Source organism: Schistocerca nitens, chromosome 12 (assembly GCF_023898315.1).
Source record: "Schistocerca nitens isolate TAMUIC-IGC-003100 chromosome 12, iqSchNite1.1, whole genome shotgun sequence".
In the NCBI taxonomy this organism is placed as follows: Eukaryota; Metazoa; Arthropoda; class Insecta; order Orthoptera; family Acrididae; genus Schistocerca; species Schistocerca nitens.
The window spans coordinates 47575031-47591902 of record NC_064625.1 but is presented as its reverse complement, the minus strand read 5'-3'; the positions used below and the strand labels follow the sequence as shown (position 1 = coordinate 47591902).

At 42.5% G+C, this 16872-nt stretch overlaps 1 protein-coding gene and 1 non-coding gene across 2 annotated transcripts in view; both read right to left on the bottom strand.

The window, feature by feature from the left end:
- Positions 1-16872, bottom strand: part of LOC126214899 (uncharacterized) — a 154270-nt gene that overhangs the window by 65378 nt on the left and 72020 nt on the right. The window lies entirely within an intron of this gene.
- On the bottom strand, positions 13820-13894 carry Trnas-aga (transfer RNA serine (anticodon AGA)). Its single transcript has one exon. It is a non-coding gene; the product is annotated as a tRNA-Ser (tRNA).

The following is a 16872-nucleotide window of genomic DNA, read 5'->3' as shown; positions in this document are numbered from 1 at the left end:
CGAACGGCTGAAAGCAATGGGAAACTACAGCCGTAATTTTTCCCGAGGGCATGCAGCTTTACTGTATGGTTAAATGATGATGGCGTCCTCTTGGGTAAAATATTCCGGATGTAAAATAGTCCCCCATTCGGATCTCCGGGCGGGGACTACTCAGGAGGACGTCGTTATCAGGAGAAAGAAAACTGGCGTTCTACGGATCGGAGCGTGGAATGTCAGATCCCTTAATCGGGCAGGTGGGATAGAAAATTGAAAAAGGGAAATGAATAGGTTGAAGTTAGATATAGTAGGAATTAGTTAAGTACGGTGGCAGGAGGAACAAGACTTTTGGTCAGGTGAATACAGAGTTATAAATACAAAATCAAATAGGGGTAATGCAGGAGTAGGTTTAATAATGAATAAAAAATAGGAGTGCGGGTAAGCTACTACCAACAGCATAGTGAACGCATTATTGTGGCCATGCCTGCTACAGTAGTAGAAGTATATACGCCAACTAGTTCTGCAGATGACGAAGAAATTGAAGAAATGTATGATGAGATAAAAGAAATTATTCAGGTAGTGAAGGGAGACGAAAATTTATTAGTCATGGGTGACTGGAATTCGAAAGTAGGAAAATGGAGAGAAGGAAACATGGCAGGTGAATATGGATTGGGGCTAAGAAATGAAAGAGGAAGCCGTCTGGTAGAATTTTGCACAGAGCATAACTTAATCATAGCTAACACTTGGTTCAAGAATCATAAAAGAAGGCTGTATACATGGAAGTATCCTGGAGATACTAAAAGGTATCAGATAGATTATATAATGGTAAGACAGAGATTTAGGAACCATGTTTTAAATTGTAGGACATGTTCAGGGGCAGATGTGGACTCTGACCACAATCTATTGGTTACGAAATGTACATTAAAACTGAAGAAATTGCAAAAGGTGAGAATTTAAGGACATGGGACCTGGATAAACTGACTAAACCAGAGGTTGTACAGAGTTTCAGGGACAGCATAAGGGAACAATTGACAGGAACGGGGGAAAGAAATACAGTAGAAGACGAATGGGTAGCTTTGAGGGATGAAGTAGTGAAGGCAGCCGAGGATTAAGTAGGTAAAAAGACAAGGGCTAGTAGAAATCCTTGGGTAACAGAAGAAATATTGAATTTAATTGATGAACGGAGAAAATATAAAAATGCAGTAAATGAAGCAGGCAAAAAGGAATACAAACGTCTCAAAAATGAGATCGACAGGAAGTGCAAAATGGCTAAGCAGGCATGGCTAGAGGACAAATGTAAGGAAGTAGAGACTTATCTCACTAGGGGTAAGATAGATACAGCCTACAGGAAATTTAAAGAGACCTTTGGAGAAAAGAGAGCCACTTGTACGAATATCAAGAGCTCAGATGGAAACCCAGTTCTAAGCAAAGAGGGGAAAGCAGAAAGGTGGAAGGAGTATATGGAGGGTCTATACAAGGGCGATGTACTTGAGGACAATATCATAGAAATGGAAGAGAATGTAGATGAAGATGAAATGGGAGATACGATACTGCGTGAAGCGTTTGACAGAGCACTGAAAGACCTGAGTCGAAACAAGGCCCCCGGAGTAGACAACATTCCATTAGAACTACTGACAGCCTTGGGTGAGCCAGTCCTGACAATACTCTACCATATGGTGAGCAAGATGTACGAGACAGGCGAAATACCCTCAGACTTCAAGAAGAATATAATAATTCCCATCCCAAGGAAAGCAGGTGTTGACAAATGTGAAAATTACCGAACTATCAGTTTAATAAGCCACAGCTGCAAAATACTAACGCGAATTATTTACAGACGAATGGAAAAACTGGTAGAAGCCGACCGCGGGGAAGATAAGTTTGGATTCCGTAGAAATGTTGGAACACGTGAGGCAATACTGACCTTACGACTTATCTTAGAAGAAAGATTAAGCAAAGGCAAACCTACGTTTCTAGCATTTGTAGACTTAGAGAAAGCTTTTGACAATGTTGATTGGAATACTGTCTTTCATATTCTTAAGGTGGCAAGGGTAAAACACAGGGAGCTAAAGGCTATTTACAATCTGTACAGAAACCCGATGGCAGTTATAAGAGTCGAGGGGTATCAAAGGGAATCAGTGGTTGGGAAGGGAGTGAGATAGGGTTGTAGCCTCTCCCCGATGTTATTCAATCTGTATATTGAGCAAGCAGTAAAAGAAACAAAAGAAAAATTTGTAGTAGGTATTAAAATCCAGGGAGAAGAAATAAAAACTTTGAGGTTCGCCGATGACATTGTAATTCTGTCAGAGACAGCAAAGGACTTGGATGAGCAGTTGAACGGAATGGACAGTGTCTTGAAGAGAGGATATAAGATGAACATCAACAAAAATAAAATGAGGATAATGGAATGTAGTCGAATTATGTCGGGTGATGCTGAGGGAATTAGATCAGGAAATGAGTCACTTAAAGTAGTAAAGGAGTTTTGCTATTTGGGGAGCAAAATAACTGATGATGGTCGAAGTAGAGAGGATATAAAATGTAGACTGGCAATGGCAAGGAAAGCGTTTCTGAGGAAGAGGAATTTGTTAACATCGAGTGTAGATTTAAGTGTCAGGAAGTCGTTTCTGAAAGTATTTGTATGGAGTGTGGAAGTGAAACATGGACAATAAATAGTTTGGACAAGAAGAGAATAGAAGCTTTCGAAATGTGGTGCTACAGAAGAATGCTGAAGATTAGATGGGTAGATCACATAACTAATGAGGAGGTAATGAATAGGATTGGGGAGAAGAGAAATTTGTGACTAGAAGAAGGGATCGGTTGGTAGGACATGTCCTGAGGCATCAAGGGATCACAAATTTAGCATTGGAGGGCAGCGTGGAGGGTAAAAATCGTAGAGGGAGACCAAGAGATGAATACACTCAGCAGATTCAGAAGGATTTAGGTTGCAGTAGGTATTGGGAGATGAAGGAGCTTGCACAGGATAGATTAGAATGGAGAGCTGCATCAAACCAGTCTCAGGACTGAAGACCACAACAACAACAACAACATTAACTGAGTTACTTCTATATCATTAAAAGGGCGGCAATGTAATTTCAGAACACCCTTTTACAAACATTTCACTGCAGCTAATCCTCATTGTTCAATAAAAAGTAAATCTGGTGCACTATTGTGTGGAAAGGGAGCTGCATTTCTTTTTAAAAAAGGTAACAAAATTTACGAGAACTGCTTAAAACAAAACAAGATAAGGCAGTTTGCCGCGCAGTAATTACGTAAATGCAGTCTGCCTTTTCTTATTCTTGCAGTATACAGATAGGGTACAGCTGACTTGTCTGTTACAAGGTATGAATCCATGGTATGATCTGAACCAACTATCCCAGATTAAATCAGGAACAATTTTTATTTGCAGAGTCTTTACATTATTTCAGTAAATGCATTTGTCTGTTACACAACAGTTAGCCATTATATCTGATTGTTTCACGAGAAAGGCATTCTGAGTAATATTCATAGCCGGCCGAAGTGGCCGAGCGGTTCTAGGAGCTACAATCGGGAACCGCGCGACCGCTACGGTCGCAGGTTCGAATCCTGCCTCGGGCATGGATGTGTGTGATGTCGTTAGGTTAGTAAGGTTTAAGTAGTTCTAAGTTCTAGGGGACTGATGACCACAGCAGTTAAGTCCCATAGTGCTCAGAGCCATTTGAACCATTTCTGAATATTCATAACCGTTCTTTACATTCAATCTCATTTACAGATAGTCAGATGTAGCTTAAATTAATTTGTATAACACATCGAATATTACATGCACATGTATGTTCGTGTTCAAAATTGGGGTAGCTAAGGCTTTTCCAGATGAGACTACATGGGCGACGATGTAATCTGAATTTAAGAATGCTTGCTTTCACATTGTTAGCAAGAGGTTTTGACACACACTCTTTCGTATTAACAGGCTACAGCTTTTAGATAGCTAAAACGTTTACATTTATCATTTCTGGTTGGTCGGTCGATTTGCGGGAGGGGACTAAACATTGAGGTTATCCATCCCATCCGACTGCGGAAAGATGGGGAAGGAAATCGGTCGCGCACTTTCTAAGGAATCATCCCAGAATTTGCCTGAAGCGCTTTAGGGAACTCACGGAAGAGCTAGATCAGGATGACTGGAAGAGGGTTTGAATCGTCGTCCTCCCGAATGCGACTGAGCCAACTCGCTCGGTATTTATCAGTTTTGTTCTGGTTAAAAACGATGTGTTCAGTTTTATCTGTAAGGAAGTCCTATATTCAATAGTAAATTTGGCAGTCAGTCAGTGAGATCGTATTTTGGTCAGTAATGGACAGTGCAGAAATGTATCGAATAGGAAAAACAACGGCCAACCTGGGTGCCTTTGTCTGTGGAGCTCTAGACATCGTGAACGTACTGAGAGAACTGAATTCCGCCAGACCTCTGTTTGCGGTATCCATGTTGATTTTTATAGAAAAAACATTTTTGTTCTTCAAAACCGCCATTACGCTTGACGATCAAACGTGTTCCATAGTTCTACAACAGATTGACGTCACTGTTATTGGTATTAAATTAATCTTATTAATTTTCTGTTTTGCAAGCGGTTCTCTCAATATCTGCCATTTCAGCATTCGTGCGATAGTAGGAAGGAGAACAACGTTAAACTAGCGTGTTACGTTAGTTGTGAGTGCGTGGCAAAAATGTGCCTTTCCGGCTTGAGTAATGCTGATGAGAAAGCGAACAATAAACACGCGTCACCAGGCCAAAACGTGGGAAAATGGAGCAGTGTTTTCTTTTTTCCGCTGCTCTTGTTTGGTCAGTACAAATACGTACGGCTGGTGTGGTATTAATTATGCACACATGCAGCATTAATCATAGTACTCGGTGGTATTGACACAAAAAACTGTTATTCGGTGTTTATTTGAAGCCGCTAAATATGTGGCAAATTTCAGACGGAAAAGCAGCAAATATTTGTGCATCGCTGTTTGTACAGCTTGTTGCCGAGAAATGTCAGCTCGAGAAACAATACCAGGTCAGCTGCACAAACTGGAGTAAGACTAGTGGCCGTAACACACAATTCAAATTGATTTTTTACCTTATCACGAGTGAAGATTGTTTTATTCTATTCCAAATAACCGGAGTTGTCGTACATAAGAATAGAGTAAATACTAAAGGAAACTTGTCGTACGTCCAAAAACGTATAACCACGATCTTAGTTTTAGCCCATGTTAGGAAAAAAAAATAAAAATAAAAAAAGATAAACGAGAAATACTCAGATATGAAGGTCCTTTAACACAGGTCAATAATGAGGATGTTGCAGCAATTCGGCAATAATTGAGGTAGAGTGGTTCATGTTGTTTCACTGAATAGGTATTATTCTTTACGCTTTGGCGAATACTGTTGAGAATCTTAAATGGAGAATATTTGGATTATGGAAATAACGGTCGGAAGTGGCTTTAATATGTACTAACTTAACGCCGACTACTCAAATGGCTCTGAGCACTATGGGACTTAACTTCTGAGGTCGTGTCCGCTAGAAATTAGTACTGTAACCTAACTAACCTAAGGACATCACACACATCCATGCCCGAGGCAGGATTGGAACCTGCGACCGTAGCAGTCGCGCGGTTACGGACTTAAGCGCCTAGAACCGCTCGACCACCGCGGCCGGCCTGCTTTGCTGGCGTAGACTGTATGGGCTATACTGATTTCTCTTGTTTTTCTCTAATCGAATTTTTTAATTGTTCACAAATCGCAGTACCATCCAAATTTTTAACGCTAATTGAGGCTTTAGAAGCACGATCTTTTCCGAATGTATTTCTAGCTAAAAAGTGATTCTGGTAGCTGGAATCTAAAGTTTTTGTTAATTATGCCTTTTGCATTCTTGTGGTTCTATGGAAATATAAACTTTCATTCCCTAAAATATTTCTTTATGTCTAACCAAGAAGTGAGATACCAGTTTCCATAGATTTAGCTCTAGAAGTTTTTTTAATGTAACGAAATATTTTCTTAAAAAATTTCATCCACATTTAGGGGCTGAGCTTCCAAAAGACAAACAGAAAAGCCGAGTCTTCGGTCCGGCACACAGTTTAAATCTGCCAGAAGTTTCATATCAGCGTACTCTCCGCTGCAGAGAGAAAATTTCATTCTACGAAGCCAAATACAAAGTTGATACATTTAATATTGAAAATGCTTTCATAATGAAATCATTTCATATAACTTTTCATTCACTGTTTCACTTCCTTAGGGCGCTTACTTCCCACAATCACTGAAATATATATTTTTCAGTTTCCAATCGAGAAGTCAGACACCAGTTTTCAATAAATGTCACTTTAAAAATGCTTTAGCAGTTTTTTAATAATAATTTATTTTCAAAAAAACTTTCACTTTCTGTTTTATCCCCTAAGAGGTTGAATTTCCAAAACTGCTGAAACACGTATTTTCTTGTTTCTGACTGAGAAACCAAACACGAATTTTCGTAGTTCTAGCTTCAAAATTGCGTTATTAGCGACATGCTTTAAATTCCTTTCGCCCTTTATTTTACCCCCTTTGGGATGGAATTTCAAACAGTCCCTTCTTAAATGATACCTACAGTGTAATTGCAATGTCATCTCCAAATTTCAAATTTATATCCTTAGCGGTTTGGCCCAGACTATGATGAATCAATGAGTGTGTGAGTGAGTGTGTCGGGTCATTGCCTTTCATATAAATACAGACAAATAAATAACATCTTAATTTCTTATAAAGCTCAGTCACCACTAAATGTGCGCCATTGGTCGAAACAAGACACCTGATGTGGACGACAGAACAATTGCAATCGCTGGCAGAACATGACAAAATCTGTTGGCTTCTCATGCACGATGTATCTGAGACATACGCGTAACTTCAAGAATAATGTGTTAATAGCGCTCCAAAGAGAACGAGTAGCTGGCAAGTGGGAATATTACTAAACCATCAACTTAATAAGCAATGGTTGCAAAATACTGACGAGAATTGCTTAGAGAAGAATGGAAAGACTGGTAGAGGACGACCTCGGGGTGGGGGGGAGTGGGGGGGGGGGGAGAGGGTTCAGGTGGGGTTCCAGAGAAATACAGAAAACCCCAAGGCAGTATTGAGCGTACGGCTTCACTTAGAAGACCGGTTCACAAAACACAAAGCAAATTTATAGCATTTGCAGATTTAGAGAAAGCATTTAACAATGGTGACCGAAATGAACTCTTTGAAATATTGACGGAATCACGGATAGAATACGGGCAAGTTGTACAGAAACCAAACAGCAGTTGTTAGAGCTGAAGGACCTGACAAGGAATGTGTGATTTCGAAGGGAGTGAGCTTCCTTTTGACCAACAAAGACCCATTTCAGTTCTTCTTCTTTCTCCGTTATATCCTTTTTAGTACGCTTTCTCTCAATGTTGCTCCTGATTTCCCGCTTGTTCTGCCTTAAAACACTTCTAAATTTTTTTATCCTTAAAAATGGGTCAGAAAGGGTTGTAACTTATCACGGATACACTGTACACTGAGAAATCACTAAAGGAAACCAAGGAGAATTTGGAAAGGGCATTAAGGTTCAGCACACAGTTTTAATCTGCCAGAGAGTTTCACATCAGCGCATATTCCGCTGCAGAATAAAGCTCTCGTTCTGGACAAATTTCAGTGCTACGAAATCTTTTCTGAACGTATTTGTCTGCAGTTAAACCCTGTACGAAACTGAAACGTTGTCGAGTGATGAAGAGGCTTGCACAGGATACAGATGCTTCAGACGAGTCTCTGGACTGAAGACCACAACAAGAAAAAAATGTTCAAATGTGTGGGAAATCTTATGGGACTTAACTGCTAAGGTCATCAGTCCCTAACCTTACACACTACTTAACCTAAATTATCCTAAGGACAAACAAACACACCCACGCCCGAGGGAGGACTCGAACCGCCGGGACCAGCCGCACAGTCCACGACTGCAGCGCCCAAGACCGCTCGGCTAATCCCGCGCGGCTAGCACATCAACAACAACAACAACAACAACAGGAGAAAGTAGACTGGAGAAGAGGTCGGTGCTTTCATTGTGCGAGGAGGGCAGTGGTAGAGCATTTGGGAGGAGGACGGTCCGGGTTCGCAACTGGCCACCCATGTTTAGATTTCTCCGTCGTTTTCTCAAATCGATTCTACATCTACATCTACATTTATACTCCGCAATCCACCCAACGGTGTGTGGCGGAGGGCACTTTACGTGCCACTGTCATTACCTCCCTTTCCTCTTCCAGTCGCGTATGGTTCGCGGGAAGAACGACTGCCGGAAAGCATCCGTGCGCGCTCGAATCTCTCTAATTTTACATTCGTGATCTCCTCGGGAGGTATAAATAGGGGGAAGCAATATATTCGATACCTCATTCAGAAACGCACCCTCTCGAAACCTGGACAGCAGAGTCTGCCACTTGAGTTTGCTAAACATCTCCATAACGCAGTCACGCTTACCAAATAACCCTGTGACGAAACGCGCCGCTCTTCTTAGGATCTTCTCTATCTCCTCCGTCAACCCGATCTGGTACGGATCCCACACTGATGAGCAATACTCAAGTATAGGTCGAACGAGTGTTTTGTAAGCCACCTCCTTTGTTGATGGACTACATTTTCTAAGGACTCTCCCAATGAATCTCAACCTGGTACCCGCCTTACTAACAATTAATTTTATATGATCATTCCACTTCAAATCGTTCCGCAAGCATACTCCCAGATATTTTACAGAAGTAACCGCTACCAGTGTTTGTTCTGCTATCATATTATCATACAATAAGGGATCCTTCTTTCTATGTATTCGCAATATATTACATTTGTCTATGTTAAGGGGCAGTTGCCACTCCCTGCACCAAGTGCCCATCCGCTGCAGATCTTCCGGCATTTCGCTGCAATTTTCTAATGCTGCAACTTCTCTGTATACTACAGCATCATCCGCGAAAATCCGCATGGAACTTCCGACACCATGTACTAGGTCATTTATATATATTGTGAAAAGCCATGGTCCCATAACATTCCCATGTGGCACGCCAGAGGTTACTTTAACGTCTGTAGACGTCTCTCCATTGAGAAAAACACGCTGTGTTCTGTTTGCTAAAAACTCTTCAACCCAGCCACACAGCTGGTCTCATATTCCGTAGGCTCTTACTTTGTTTATCAGGCGACAGTGCGGAACTGTATCGAACGCCTTCCGGAAATCAAGGAAAATGGCATCTACCTGGGAGCCTGTATCTAATATTTTCTGTGTCTCATGGACAAGTAAAGCGAGTTGGGTCTCACACGATCGCTGTTTCCGGAATCCATGTTGATTCGTACAGAGTAGGTTCTGGGTTTTCAGAAATGACATGACAAGCGAGCAAAAAACATGTTCGAAAATTCTACAACAGATCGACGTCAGAGATATAGGTCTATAGTTTTGCGCATCTGCTCGACGACCCTTCTTGAAGACTGGGACTACCTGTGCTCTTTTCCAATCATTTGGAACCTTCCGTTCCTCTAGAGACTTGCGGTACACGGCTGTTAGAAGGGGGGCAATTTCTTTCGTGTACTCTGTGTAGAATCGAATTGGTATCCCGTCAGGTCCAGTGGACTTTCCTCTGTTGAGTGATTCCAGTTGTTTTTCTATTCCTTGGACACTTATTTCGATGTCAGCCATTTTTTCGTTTGTGCGAGGATTACGGTAAATACTGAGTCGGTTGTGTTGAAAGGAACGTAGATAGTTGTCCGCCCTCGATCAAACTCAGGCTCCGCTCTTAGTCCACGGGAAGTTAAACCTCACCGTTCCTTCCTTTTTAAGTGTTTCGCGTTCAAAATTCCGAAGGTAGAACGGATAAAATGCAGGCAGGGGTAGGTTCCTTCAATAATTATATTCCGGGTGATTTCCTTTTGAACTGAAAGACAGCTGATGTCGCAATAAGTGAACAAGTGACAGAGCACAATTTTTCTCACAGCGAAACAGCAACAATATCCTCTATGGAATTCTACCAAGGAAAACTCAATTATCTTCAATTATGAGAATTGAAGGTGAGCTATTTTACTACTCATTTTCATGGGCACTTGTTGTTTCCATGATCTATTAAGGAATCGAATCTATATAATACCTTAGTGTAAGGCACAATAACAATCGCCATATGCCACGTGCCTATGACTTATCTTTAAATTATACCGGGGCAGTTTTACTTATCAACTAGCGAGGTAACGGCCTGTTACAGGCCTTTCTCCTCACGTTTTATCCCATTAGCATACTGAATTTTCATACGAGACTCTCCTATGTCGTTTACTTTCCGATTCAGCTTTTACTTGTCAACTTTTCACCCATATTGAGGGCTGATTACATGAGTGCACGACCGCATGTTGTAGGTCCAGTACGGGCCTTTCTGGATACAGAAAATGTTCGACTGCTGCCCTGGCTAGCACATTCTACAGATTTAGTTAATGGTGGCCGTGCCACTGGCTCGTCACAATACGCCAGTCACTTCTCTTGTTGAACTGTGGTATCGTGTTGAAGCTGCATGGGCAGCTGTACCTGTACACGCCATCAAAGCTCTGTTTGACTCAATGCCCAGGCGTATGAAGGCCATTATTACGGTCAGAGGTGGTTATTATGGGTACTGATTTCTCAGGATCTATGCACCCAAATTGCGTGAAAATGTAATCACATGTCAGTTCTAGCATAATTTATTTGTCCACTGAATACCCGTTTATCATCTGCATTTCTTCTTGGTGTAGCAATTTTAATGGCCAGTAGTGTAAATTATTCAGTTGAAATGCCCAGGTCCTCCAACCGTAAGCAGTAGGCGAGGCCTCTGACGAATTCAGGAGCTTGTCGCATAACGTTTTCCGATAGTCGTTGCCACTTTTTTTTATTATTATTTTTCAAGTAGCCTATAAGATTCATGGGAGTAATTTATCAATGATCTGGGGTGATAGATTGACCACCAGTCTGATCTGCCTACCTGAGGAACACCTGATGATCAAGAGATCTTGTTCACAGAATAGCCGGCTTCTGGTAGCATTAAAAAACTCAAGCTACGTCAGTAATTTACTGTTTGTCTGGAGATACACGTCCGGAATTTTGGTACACCTCGAAATCGCCTCACTTCAGTACCGTAGCATCCCACTGGAGGGAGCAAAGCAAAATGTCAACAGCTATTTCTAGTTTATCAATGGGCGGCACCATTTTCTCTTGGCCTCTCTGGAGGGATGCTACAGTGTTGTGATGCGGTGTAGCAGTATCGCAGACATGTAGGCCTACCAGCAGACAAACAAATTTGCTATCGTACTTTACTTGTTTGGAAGTTGAGCTGTGCATGGCTCATGTGCCCGCCATCATGTATTTTACACCCTCTTTTTAACGTACTTCCACCTCACTACGTTAATTTAAATTACTGGTGTCACTGAGTTGCTATAGTATCTCTGCTCGACTGCTGTTACTTCCCAGTCGTTGTCTGCCGTAAGCCAGGTCGGGTTGCGAGTTCGGTCTGCCAGTCAGTTGGAAGGTGTCTGGATCGCAGAGCGGACCTGCCATTTTGGGAGTTGCAATGCGGCACTACTGCAGTCGGGTAGGAACAGTGATGTCTGCGTCGACATGGCTCGCCCGACCATTGCCGCCGGTCGGTTGGTGCAGACCAGGGTGGATATCTCCGTGCGGTGCAGTCGGCTGGGTCTGCTGGCGGTCCCTGCCCAGTGTTGGAGCGTGTCTGGAGTTGTTCGATCGCTACGAGCTTCGTGGCTCACCGACCCAGGATGTCAAAGTTGAGAGCTGTGTTAAGTACCCAAGCCACGCCCGTTCATGTTGTGTCGTTCGTTTCAGTGGTTCGCTGTCTGTGAGCAACACTGAGTGTTTGTAGTGGCGAAATAGAGCCGCTGCGCAGTGGAATTAACAATTCGGCTGCACAAGCGGAATTTTCTGCCTTGTGGCTGTTAGTGTTCCGGTTACCTGCCCTGCCCTGCCCACTAATGTAATTTCAGGCAGCGTCCTTGACTCATCTCTTGTCGCTGTCCAACATGGTGTGTAGTTTTGACAGCTTAATATATGTTTCATTGTGGATAATCACGTCCATAACAGTTTGATCTTTGGGTTTTCATGCACCTATTGGTGGCTAGCAAATCGTATGGTCGGTCAGTCCGTGACTGTCTGTTGGTTGCGTTACCGACGGATCAAGTGTAGTTGGGCCCACCACCTGTCGCCCACCCCCCCTCCCACTGTTGGTAATCTATTATAGCCGATGCCTTTTATGTAAATCAACTGTGGGTCTTCGGCCGCTTAAAACCTTATTGTTAAATTTAGTTATTGTCGTTGCATTGCTTTTTCATTTAGTGTGCATTCGGCCATTGAAAACTTGAAGGTTAAGACTTTTTGAATTTTTGGAAAATCAACTGTGGGCCTTCAGCCACTCTCAAAATTTCCCCTTAAGCTAAAACATTGCGGCCTTCTGCATTAAGATATTATGGTAATTTATTTTAAAATTATGAAATGTAATTGTGGCCTTCAGCCGTTTGTATTGCGCCTTGTATAACTTTGTTGTATCCACTTTTGCCTTAAGGCTTTCCGCCTAGTTGTGATTTATATATATATATATATATATATATATATATATATATATAATTTGCAATTTTAACTGGACTTCAGTCAGTTGAAGTTTATCTTGTTGCTTTTTAAGATTTCTTGTCTGGAGGCCTTCAGCGGTGAAAGAATTTTATTTTGAAACTCGTAAAGGTTCTGGCCTAGCGGTTCTAGGCGCTACAGTCTGGAACAGAGCGACCGCTACGATCGCTGGTTCGAATTCTGCCTCGGGCATGGATGTGTGTGATGTCCTTAGCTTAGTTAGTTTTAAGTAGTTCTAAGTTCTAGGGTACTGATGACCTCAGAAGTTGAGTCCCATAGTGCTCAGAGCCATTTGAACCATTTTTCGTAAAGGTTCGGCTATGTGCCGTTTTGGTTTAAAAGTGTTATTAAATTACAATTTTAAGGTGAAGCTCACCGACATCTTATTTGGCCCTTTCCACAATCCTAATCACCTGTTCTGTGGGTTTAGCGGCCGTCTCGGAAGTGATAGTCAAAACTTTTTGCCTATCCTTCATAGATGCAGAACAGCACGTTATTCATTAATTGCAACAATGAATGTCGAGCATTAGCGAACCGCCATTCTCGGTGTGTAGGGGCCAGTGATGAAAGCTATCATCGTCCTGGACAGACCCCGTCAGCGCCTGCTTAATAAATAGTGTCTCGACCAGGGAAAGCCACCAGACGCTGTCACGACACGACAGCGAAAGTAATTTCGGTCCGCGAGTGGAACCCTGCGGAACTCCCGTCTCGCCGTGACATCTCGCTCGGCATCCGCCAGTGCGGAACGCTGTGACCGCCAAAACCTTGGCCGGCGACCTGCCCCTGCACTGACCCACTTCCCGGAGACGCACGCCACGGTGCCGAAACGACGTTGCGGAGAAAGAGGAAGAGAAAGGCGAAGGAGAAGAGGTGCTACCAGAAATACGCGGCGTGTTCTTTTGGCCGCCGGCGTCGCGTGCCGACCCACGGTGTGCCGTTATTGCGAGCAGTTCTGTTGAGAGTGGTGCTACTTGGACGCAGTGGGGCGGTCAGGGGCGGCAGAAATAACGGCGGGGTCTCGCGGTCGCCGTGGAAACGACACTGTCAAAACAAATTTCAGAGCGAAAAAGAGAGAGGCGGGAGCAGAAAGGTCACAAACAGAAACAAAAGAATTGTTAATGAAATGTCAAGGTAACGTCATAAAAAGATAATCCAGAAATAGGGGAAGAGGCAGAGATACGTGGAACTGTCTGATAGAGTCGCTACTGGTATGAAACTTTCTGGCAGATTAAAACTGTGTGCCGGACCGAGACTCGAACTCGGGACCTTTGCCTTTCTCGGGCAAGTGCTCTACCAACTGAGCTACCCAAGCACGAATCACGCCTCGTCCTCACAGCTTTACTTCTGCCAGTACCTCGTCTCCTACCCTCCGAACTTTACAGAAGCTCTCCTGCGAACCTTGTAGAACTTGCCCGCGAAAGGCAAAGGTCCCGAGTTCGAGTCTCGGTCCGGCACACAGTTTTAATCTGCCAAAAAGTTTCATATCAGCGCCCACTCCGCTGCAGAGTGAAAATCTCATTCTAGAGTCGCTACTGTTGCCAGATCCCCAGCAGCTACATCTACTCACTAAAAATACTGTTAACAGGTAGTGCAAGGTGTAACTCTGAATATGGAACCATTAACTGCATGTGGTATTTGAAATAGTTACTCAGGTTTTTCATTCCAGATGGTTTCAGTACAGGACCAATATCAGCTGGAATCGCAAAAACTGAACAAGGCCCCACGGCACGATGAAATATATGTCAGATTCCAAACACAATTTTTACTATTTTTTCGCCGTCATCAGCGGACCAAAACTCAGCCGATGATTCCAACAAATGACTGTAATTTGTACGGTGTGTTCCTAAGAACCCGATCTCAAACTACCATAAACGTTTTCTTCATGTCTTCATCCGCTGCCATTCCGTTTCATTACAGAATCAGTCTTTCACTCTGCAGTGGTGAGTGCGCTGTTTTGAAACCTAATACTAATATGGGTCAGAACTGCACAACAGGAGATGGTTCATTAGCTGTCGAATAAGAAGTTACTCATAAATGAATCAGATTTTAAGCAGATAACTTGGAACCCAAATGTGTGACATGTGTATTTTCTTTTTGTTTCAGGTGAGTCATTGAGACGTGATAAATGGTCCGCCAATCCACTGCCTTCTCCCGGTATGTACTCTGTGTATATCTCATGTGTATTGTGAACACCTACTTTTACTTTCTTTCGCACCTGCACGGTAAATGATTATTTCATAGAAATACCGATTACCCTCCTCAGTGTATCGATGACCAATTACATCTACATCTCTACAATTCACAATTAAGTGCCTGGCAAAAGCATCATCGAAGCACCATGAGGCTATTTCTCTACCGTTCCACTGCCGAAGAGCACGCCGGAAAAACAAACACTTCAATCTTTCAGTGCAATCTCTAATTTCTCTTATTTTATTACTACGATAAATTATTTCTGTGGGCCGGCCGCGGTGGTCTAGTGGTTCTAGGCGCGCAGTCCGGAACCGCGGGACTGCTACGGCCGCAGGTTCGAATCCTGCCTCGGGCATGGCTGTGTGTGATGTCCTTAGGTTAGTTAGGTTTAAGTAGTTCTAAGTTCTAGGTGACTGATGACCACAGAAGTTGAGTCCCATAGTGCTCAGAGCCATTTTATTTCTGTGTAGCTGGGCGCCAAAAAAATATTTTCGCAGTTGGAGGAAAAAGTTGGTGATTGAAATTTTATGGAAAGACCTCACCGCAGCGTAAATAATCTTTGTTTTAATGATTGTAACCTCAGCTGCGTATTTCGCGATAATATTAAACGAGTGTTCTTCTTTGAACTTCTTGGATGTTCTCTGTCAATCGTACCTGGTACGGATCCAATACCGCACAGAAATACTCCAGAAAGGACGTACAAGCGTAGTGTAGGCAGTTACCTTAGTAGATTTGTTGCACATTCCACGTGTTCTGCAAAAATATCAATCTTTGGATCGTCTTGCCCAGAACATTTTCCATGTGATAGTTCCAATTTCAGTAGTTCGTAATTATAATACCTATGGCCGGCCGGTGTGGTCCAGCAGTTCTAGGCGTTTCAGTCTGGAACCGCTCGACCGCTACGGTCGCAGGTTCGAATCCTGCCTCGGGCATGGACGTGTGTGATGTCCTTAGGTTAGTTAGGTTTAAGTAGTTCTAAGTTCTAGGGGACTGATGACCTCAGACGTTAAGTCCCATAGTGCTCAGAGCCATCTGAACCTTTTTTTTTTTTTTTCGTGAATTGACTCCCTTGAGATTGTGTGATTTATTGTGTAATGGGAATTTAACCGAATTCTTTTTAGTACTCAGTAGATGATCTCCAACTTTTCCTTGTTTCAGTTGCCACTTTTCGCACCATAAAATATTTTTCTATCTCATTTTGCAATTGGTTTTGATATTCTTATGATTTTGCTAGACGGTAAACGACAACATCACGGTAAACAATCTAAGATTGTCTCCTAAATAGTTTATACACATTAGGAACAGCAGACGGCCTGTAACACTTTCTTGTGGAATGACAGATATCACTTCTGTTTTTCACGATTATTTTCCGTCCAGTACTGCGAAATGTGTGACCTTTCTGACATGAAATTGCGAATCCAGTCCCACAACTGAGAATATACTCCATAGGCACGTAGGTTGATTAGAAGCCGCTTGTGAAGAAAAGTGTCAAAAACCCTCTGGAAAAATTAGAAATATAGTATCAATTTGAGACCCCCTGTCGACAGCACTCATTACTTCGTGTGAATAGAGAGAATTACTTTGTCCAAGTGGATGCTACCTGTGGTAGGGTGTTTCAAAAAGATTCATTCGATTTCACAACACTGTATCTCCCACATGAACGAAGACAGAAACATGGACTATATTTTAACTTATGCGTAGGAATGCGAGATTTTAATTTTCAGTACAACATGCATCTTTTACATGCATGCACATATAACTTTCGGGTGCTTTCTGCAATTGCAGATCAAAATTTTGAGTTACAATTCACAAATGTTTAATGTACACTCCACCGGACGCACGACCACCATCCAGACAACACTCAGACACGTCCCATATTTTTTCGAGCACGCCTGTCATGTAAACGACTATTCTTTTAATACTGAAACATATTTCAGAGCAAATATATCGTCGTAAGGTCTTAACCAGTAGAATCTTAGGTTCTGTAAGACCTTATTTACGTTGTTACATAGCTTGGCATAGTTTTTCTCATGGATGTTGTCCTGAACTGTGGAATCGTCTGTTGCTTAAATACGTGCAGGAACACGGTACATGTTTCTGA